This window comes from Blennius ocellaris, assembly GCF_963422515.1.
Source record: "Blennius ocellaris genome assembly, contig: SCAFFOLD_91, whole genome shotgun sequence".
Lineage (NCBI taxonomy): Eukaryota > Metazoa > Chordata > Actinopteri > Blenniiformes > Blenniidae > Blennius > Blennius ocellaris.
In genome coordinates this window covers 43100-52257 of record NW_027662172.1, presented here as the reverse complement: position 1 = coordinate 52257, position 9158 = coordinate 43100, and positions in this window count along the sequence as shown.

Genomic DNA, 9158 nt, shown 5'->3' with positions numbered 1-9158 from the left:
GGAGGGAACAAGTCTCTCATGGAGGGAACAAGTCCTCTCATGGAGGGAACAAGTCCTCTCCTGGAGGGAACAAGTCTCTCATGGAGGGAACAAGTCTCTCATGGAGGGAACAAGTCCTCTCCTGGAGGGAACAAGTCTCTCATGGAGGGAACAAGTCTCTCATGGAGGGAACAAGTCTCTCATGGAGGGAACAAGTCCTCTCATGGAGGGAACAAGTCCTCTCCTGGAGGGAACAAGTCTCTCATGGAGGGAACAAGTCTCTCATGGAGGGAACAAGTCCTCTCATGGAGGGAACAAGTCCTCTCCTGGAGGGAACAAGTCTCTCATGGAGGGAACAAGTCTCTCATGGAGGGAACAAGTCCTCTCATGGAGGGAACAAGTCCTCTCATGGAGGGAACAAGTCTCACCTGGAGGGAACAAGTCTCTCATGGAGGGAACAAGTCTCTCATGGAGGGAACAAGTCCTCTCATGGAGGGAACAAGTCCTCTCCTGGAGGGAACAAGTCTCTCATGGAGGGAACAAGTCCTCTCATGGAGGGAACAAGTCCTCTCCTGGAGGGAACAAGTCTCACCTGGAGGGAACAAGTCTCTCATGGAGGGAACAAGTCCTCTCATGGAGGGAACAAGTCCTCTCATGGAGGGAACAAGTCTCTCATGGAGGGAACAAGTCCTCTCCTGGAGGGAACAAGTCTCACCTGGAGGGAACAAGTCTCTCATGGAGGGAACAAGTCCTCTCATGGAGGGAACAAGTCTCTCATGGAGGGAACAAGTCTCTCATGGAGGGAACAAGTCCTCTCATGGAGGGAACAAGTCCTCTCATGGAGGGAACAAGTCCTCACCTGGAGGGAACAAGTCTCACCTGGAGGGAACAAGTCTCTCATGGAGGGAACAAGTCCTCTCATGGAGGGAACAAGTCCTCTCATGGAGGGAACAAGTCTCTCATGGAGGGAACAAGTCCTCTCATGGAGGGAACAAGTCCTCTCATGGAGGGAACAAGTCTCTCATGGAGGGAACAAGTCTCTCATGGAGGGAACAAGTCTCTCATGGAGGGAACAAGTCCTCTCATGGGAGGGAACAAGTCCTCTCATGGGAGGGAACAAGTCTCTCATGGAGGGAACAAGTCTCTCATGGAGGGAACAAGTCCTCTCATGGGAGGGAACAAGTCTCTCATGGAGGGAACAAGTCTCTCATGGAGGGAACAAGTCTCTCATGGAGGGAACAAGTCCTCTCATGGGAGGGAACAAGTCCTCTCATGGAGGCGGGGCCACTTTTACAAACAAACGCTCAGGTCAGTGTCTCTGCCTCTGGGAGGAGGTCCTGTCACTGTGTTCTGTCCTGTCAGTGATGAATACTGACTCTGTCCTGTCACTGTGTTCTGTCCTGTCAGTGATGAAGACACAGACACGCTGTCCTGTCCCACAGTCATCTTAGTCTCCCAGAAAGAGGTTTACTCTAAAAACCTTATATGGCTGTAAATCTGAACACACACACACACACACACACACACACACACACACACACACACACACACACACACACACACACACACACACACACACACACACACACACACACACACACACACACACACACACACACACACACACACACACACACACACACACAGACACACACACAAGATGGTGGGAGACAGTTTACCAGCCACTGGTCACGTTTTATGTGCAGTAAAGTGCTGGAGTTTAAATAATGCTGAACCATTGTGTGTGTGTGTGTGTGTGTGTGTGTGCGCCTCACAGACAGTCCAAACAGACCTTGGCACGGTGCAGGAAGAATGAGGATGTTTACTGAATGAACAGGCAGCAAAGCCACACAGAAATCTTCTATCTTTAAATAAATGAAGCTTCAGAAGAAAAAACATTTTTCAAAAAGCCGCTGGAGGACAAACATTAACACACCAGAACATCCAGGGGAACATTAACACACCAGAACATCCAGGGGAACATTAACACACCAGAACATCCAGGGGAACATTAACACACCAGAACATCCAGGCGTGTTAAATACAGCTGAGGTGAACGTGACAGATTGTGTGTAACAATGTGTGTGTGTGTGTGTGTGTGTGTGTGTGTGTGTGTGTGTGTGTGTGTGTGTGTGTGTGTGTGTGTGTGTGTGTGTGTGTGTGTGTGTGTGTGTGTGTCCAGCCTGAAACCAAACGAGCTGCAGTGAAACAGTGTGAAGAACAGAGGAGACAAAGGGCTTCAGATTTATGATCCTGACATCTCAATTAGAGACTGTGTGTGTGTGTGTGTGTGTGTGTGTGTGTGTGTGTGTGTGTGTGTGTGTGTGTGTGTGTGTGTGTGTGTGTGTGTGTGTGTGTGTGTGTGTGTGTGTGTGTGTGTGTGTGTGTGTGTGTGTCAGGCCTCAGCTAGGCAGCCCATGACCTTCAGCATCAGCTCGTCCTTCGTCAGCCTGGCAGGAACAGGAAGTCCTCTCAGTGTGAGCCAGGCCGTCAGAGAAGAAGAGCTCAGCCTGGACAACTGGAGCAGAAGAAGAAGAGAAAAGCAGGGGATGATTCCCTCCATCAACAGGAAGTCAAACAGGATCCAGTCTGAGTGCTTCTGTCCTCCATTCTGCAGTACAGATTATCGTGACGGCAGGTCATGGCTCTTCCTCCTCTAATCCAGACGATAGAGCATCTCCCTCCTCTAATCCAGATTATAGAGCATCTTCCTCCTCTAATCCAGACGATAGAGCATCCCCTCCTCTAATCCAGATTATAGAGCATCTCCCTCCTCTAATCCAGATTATAGAGCATCTTCCCCCTCTAATACAGATTATAGAGCCTCTCCCTCCTCTAATACAGATTATAGAGCATCTCCCTCCTCTAATCCAGACGATAGAGCATCTCCCTCCTCTAATCCAGATTATAGAGCATCTCCCTCCTCTAATCCAGACGATAGAGCATCTCCCTCCTCTAATCCAGATTATAGAGCATCTTCCTCCTCTAATCCAGACGATAGAGCATCCCCTCCTCTAATCCAGATTATAGAGCATCTCCCTCCTCTAATCCAGATTATAGAGCATCTTCCCCCTCTAATACAGATTATAGAGCATCTGCCTCCTCTAATACAGATTATAGAGCATCTCCCTCCTCTAATCCAGATTATAGAGCATCTTCCCCCTCTAATACAGATTATAGAGCATACCCCTCCTCTAATACAGATTAAAGAGCATCTCCCTCCTCTAATCCAGTCGATAGAGCATCTCCCTCCTCTAATACAGATTATAGAGCATCTTCCTCCTCTAATCCAGACGATAGAGCATCTCCCTCCTCTAATCCAGATTATAGAGCATCTTCCTCCTCTAATACAGACTATAGAGCATCTTCTTCCTCTAATCCAGACGATAGAGCATCTCCCTCCTCTAATCCAGATTATAGAGCATATCCCTCCTCTAATCCAGATTATAGAGCATCCCCCTCCTCTAATCCAGATTATAGAGCATCTCCCTCCTCTAATCCAGATTATAGAGCATCTTCCCCCTCTAATACAGATTATAGAGCATCTCCCTCCTCTAATCCAGATTATAGAGCATCTTCCCCCTCTAATACAGATTATAGAGCATACCCCTCCTCTAATACAGATTAAAGAGCATCTCCCTCCTCTAATCCAGTCGATAGAGCATCTCCCTCTCTAATACAGATTATAGAGCATCTTCCTCCTCTAATCCAGACGATAGAGCATCTCCCTCCTCTAATCCAGATTATAGAGCATCTTCCTCCTCTAATCCAGACTATAGAGCATCTTCTTCCTCTAATCCAGACGATAGAGCATCTCCCTCCTCTAATCCAGATTATAGAGCATCTCCCTCCTCTAATCCAGATTATAGAGCATCTTCCTCCTCTAATCCAGACTATAGAGCATCTTCCTCCTCTAATCCAGATTATAGAGCATCTTCCTCTTCTAATCCAGACTATCGAGCATCTTCCTCCTCTAAACCAGATTATAGAGCATCTTCCTCCTCTGATCCAGATTATAGAGCATCTTCCTCCTCTAATCCAGACTATAGAGCATCTTCCTCCTCTAATCCAGATTATAGAGCATCTTCCTCCTCTAATCCAGAGTATAGAGCATCTTCCTCCTCTAATCCAGACTATAGATCATCTTCCTCCCCAAAGCCAGATTATAGAGCATCTTCCTCCTCTCGTACAGATTATAGATCATCTTCCTCCTCAAAGCCAGATTATAGAGCATCTTCCTCCTCTAATACAGATTATAGAGCATCTTCCTCCTCTAATCCAGATTATAGAGCATCTTCCTCCTAGATGTAAAGGTGGTTGATGTACACGTTATAATTATATCTTAACTGAAGATCAAAGGTTAGCATGCGTAGAAGCTGCTCAGTATCTATCTCCATCAATTAGTAAACATATACTATATAATATGCTGTATCATATACAGCACTTTGGGTAACACTGGGTTATTGTAAAGGGCTATACAAATACATATTGATTGATTGATAGACCATACACTATATTATACTCATTATGTACTGGTTGTGATGTTGGACTGCCGGACTTCACTTCTGCTGATGTTTTGATATTCAACACTTGAACTGAGCTTCTTGCTGCCGTGTACATGACTTCCACTCACCCTGACAACATTATACTATAGATTTTATATATACACTATATACTATATTATGTACTTTATACTATATATTATATTATATACTTTCTATTATACTATACATTATATAACATATTATATACTATATATTATATTATACACTATATAATATATTACATACTTTCTATTATATTATATACTTTCTATTATACTATACATTATATAACATATTATATAGTATATATTATATTATACACTATATAACATATTACATACTTTCTATTATATTATACATTATACAACATATTATATACTATATATTATATTATACATTATATTACAGACTGAAGCTATGTATTGATCACAATGAGGCAGCAGCCATGTATTGATCACAATGAGGCAGCAGTCATGTATTGATCACAATGAGGCAGCAGCCATGTATTGATCACAATGAGGCAGCAGCCATGTATTGATCACAATGAGGCAGCAGTCATGTATTGATCACAATGAGGCAGCAGCCATGTATTGATCACAATGAGGCAGCAGCCATGTATTGATCACAATGAGGCAGCAGTCATGTATTGATCACAATGAGGCAGCAGCCATGTATTGATCACAATGAGGCAGCAGCCATGTCTCCTAGTTAAAAAGCCTGCAGGACAGTGAGCCATAATGCAGCGCTGTAAATAACGTCAGAGCGAAGCGCTAAGTGACGTATTGTTTCTGAAATCTCGCAGGCTGGAGCCGTAAAACTGATGAATGTTGTTATTAATGTGCCGGTCTGCCCGTGTGCCCCGCCTCCTCCCACCATTCATCACTTTAACAGTCGTCTGCCGGCTCTGAAGGGATGTTTGTGCGACAGGACACTGTGTACGCCATTCGTCACGCCGACGTGCCTCCATACATCACGTTAATGTGCGCCGCCCTCCTGGACGGGGTTTATGAGGAAGCTGAGGTCCAGAAAACGCTGTGGACACTTGGGGCGTCCCGGTTACACCGTATTGCTGCCGATGCCATTCCATTCTTCAGATCGGCCGATAGCAATACTTTTCTGAGCAGATACTTTCATTGCTATAGCTGTATTATGAATATTCTTGTAGTAAATTATTGCAGAAACTAAGATGTTCAAAGCAAAAAGCTTCATTGGATGGGTTCGCATGAATTAGTCTAAAACCCATTTATAGAATCAAAATTGTTGACAGAATGATGTCAGAGCTCATTTAATTTGATTTCATCACAATTCCTCTCCCGCTGCCTTGTAAAGAAGAGAACAGTAAAGTGGTTCCTCCACTGACACGTAAACCTGCCGTCAAACTTATCCTGAGTAACTCAGAGGGGGCGGGGCTTAGCCAAAGATCAATGGGTTGCGTTTATAAAAAGTACCTTATAGATGCTGTTATGGCCATTTCTTGGTGTATATGTGTGGTGTAGTACCCTGAATAATCCACAAGGAGGGATAACAGCACTGTGAGGCTAAAGGATGGAGGGAGGAGCCATTGTGACATCAGGATTGTTACTTGATGGAGGGAACACATATACGCTGCGCAACAACACAACTCCACAACACTGTAACTCCACAACAACACACAACTCCACAACACTGTAACTCCACAACAACACACAACTCCACAACACTGTAACTCCACAACAACACAACTCCACAACACTGTAACTCCACAACAACACAACTCCACAACACTGTAACTCCACAACAACACACAACTCCACAACACTGTAACTCCACAACAACACAACTCCACAACACTGTAACTCCACAACAACACAACTCCACAACACTGTAACTCCACAACAACACAACTCCACAACACTATAACTCCACAACAACACAACTCCACAACAATGTAACTCCACAACAACACAACTCCACAACACTATAACTCCACAACAAAACACAACTCCACAACACTGTAACTCCACAACACTATAACTCAACAACAAAACACAACTCCACAACAACACAACTCCACAACAAAACACAACTCCACAACAACACAACTCCACAACACTGTAATGCCACAACACAACTCCACAACAAAATACAACTCCACAACAACACAACTCCACAACAAAACACAACTCCACACCAACACAACTCCTCAACACTGTAAGTCCACAACAACACAACTCCTCAACACTGTAAGTCCACAACAAAACACAACTCCACAACACTGTAACTGCACAACAACACAACTCCACAACACTGTAACTGCACAACAACACAAGTCCTCAACAACACAACTCCACAACACTGTAACTCCACAACAACACAACTCCACAATAAAACACAACTCCACAACAACACAACTCCACAACACTGTAACTTCACAACAACACAACTCCACAACAAAACACAACTCCACAACAACACAACTCCACAACACTGTAACTCCACAACACTGTAACTGCACAACAAAACACAACTCCACAACACTAACTCCACAACAACACAACTCCACAACACTGTAACTCCACAACAACACAACTCCACAACAAAACACAACTCCACAACAACACAACTCCACAACACTGTAACTTCACAACAACACAACTCCACAACAAAACACAACTCCACAACAACACAACTCCACAACACTGTAACTCCACAACAACACAACTCCACAACACTGTAACTCCACAACAACACAACTCCACAACAAAACACAACTCCACAACACTAACTCCACAACAACACAACTCCACAACACTGTAACTCCACAACAACACAACTCCACAACAAAACACAACTCCACAACAACAAAACTCCACAACACTGTAACTTCACAACAACACAACTCCACAACAAAACACAACTCCACAACAACACAACTCCACAACACTGTAACTCCACAACAACACAACTCCACAACAAAACACAACTCCACAACAACACAACTCCTCAACACTGTAACTCCACAACAACACAACTCCACAACAAAACACAACTCCACAACAACACAACACCGAGCGTCTGGAGTTCATGTTGGTTGTATTTATTTTGCATTGTTTCAATTGACCCTCAGTTTGTGAAAAAGCTTAGAACAACAAAAATAAACCTGAAACTGAAAAAGCTGTTTTCACTGGACTCTTTTGAAAAAGTCACTTAGCAACTTGGAGACAATCACATCTGTTTGCACGTTTTAAATATTTGACTTCATTTTGATTTACAGATGATTAATTTTTTTTGTAAATGTGCTTGTTTTTTAAAAGTATTGACATTTTTCTTGTATGCAATATATGTTTATATGCCTGTTTGGTCTGAGGCTTTAATGTTGTGCTGCCTGTCTTGGCCAGGAGACTTGAAAAAGGTTTTTAATCCCAACAAGTTTTTTCTGGTAAAAAAATAAAAGGTACAGAACACTTAGTCGGATGTCATCATCTTCAGATGAGTGTTCACAGCGCCCACGTTGCGTATCTTTAATAATCTGTCATTGTGGCTTTAGCATTGAGCTTAGCTACTACAGATCCAGTTAACTATAATACTTGGTTAGGTTTCTTTTGATAAACTACAAAAGTGAAGTTATCTGACAAAACTAATGTGTTTGTGAGGCTAAAATGTGTTGACAAGATTCTTTAAAACTACTCTGTTTAATAAAGACTATACAATTACTTATATAAGTTCAAGTGATGGGAAAACCATCGGATTAGTTTTAGGATATGAAGGTTGAATTTGAGCTACAAAACTACAAAAAAGCTGCTTTATCTATTAAACCAGCTACATGAGGTACATGGGTCCCGCCTGATCCTCCATCCACCCAGTTTATTTTAATGGTCTCACCTGGTTGTTTCGGGCCATGTTTTCCACATCTTCCACACCAGGTTTGGGTTTCTTGGGCTTTTTCTCGAGGGCCACTTTCTGAAGAAACATAGAAACACACCTGAAGACGGAGGAGGCTTCCACTCAACAAGGTTTCACAGTGGAAAACAACCTCTTGTGTCTTGTGGCTGTTTGTTTTCCCGATAGTGGCATTAAGAGTCACTGAAAACAAACGGCTCTCAGAGTGGAACATCTTCCAAACACGACTTCTCGCCAAACATGAACGGAGCCCTCGCAGCATTTATGTGTGTGTAGCGAGAAAAACAAATAAATGAAATTGTGTTTACGTCCCATATATTTTAATGTGTTTTGCCATTGTAGCCTCAGAGCATCTATTTGTGTTTACCACCAGTGTCGCTCTGATCACCACGTCACCTCATACTGTGTTTCTATTGGTTAGTTAGTTAACGTAGGACGCAGCAGCAGCCACCATCACCACAAACTTCTGACTGTCCGAATTTTATCGCAGCTTGTCTTTGAACTCAAGACTATGAAAACAACCGTCCTTGAACATTTCACCACGATTCTCTCACAATTGTTGGCTTTCACTTTGATTGTTAGCGTTCACCTTGATTGTTAGCTTTCACTTTGATTGTTAGCTTTCACTTTGATTGTTAGCTTTCACCTTGATTGTTAGCGTTCACCTTGATTGTTAGCGTTCACCTTGATTGTTAGCGTTCACCTTGATTGTTAGCGTTCACTTTGATTGTTAGCTTTCACCTTGATTGTTAGCGT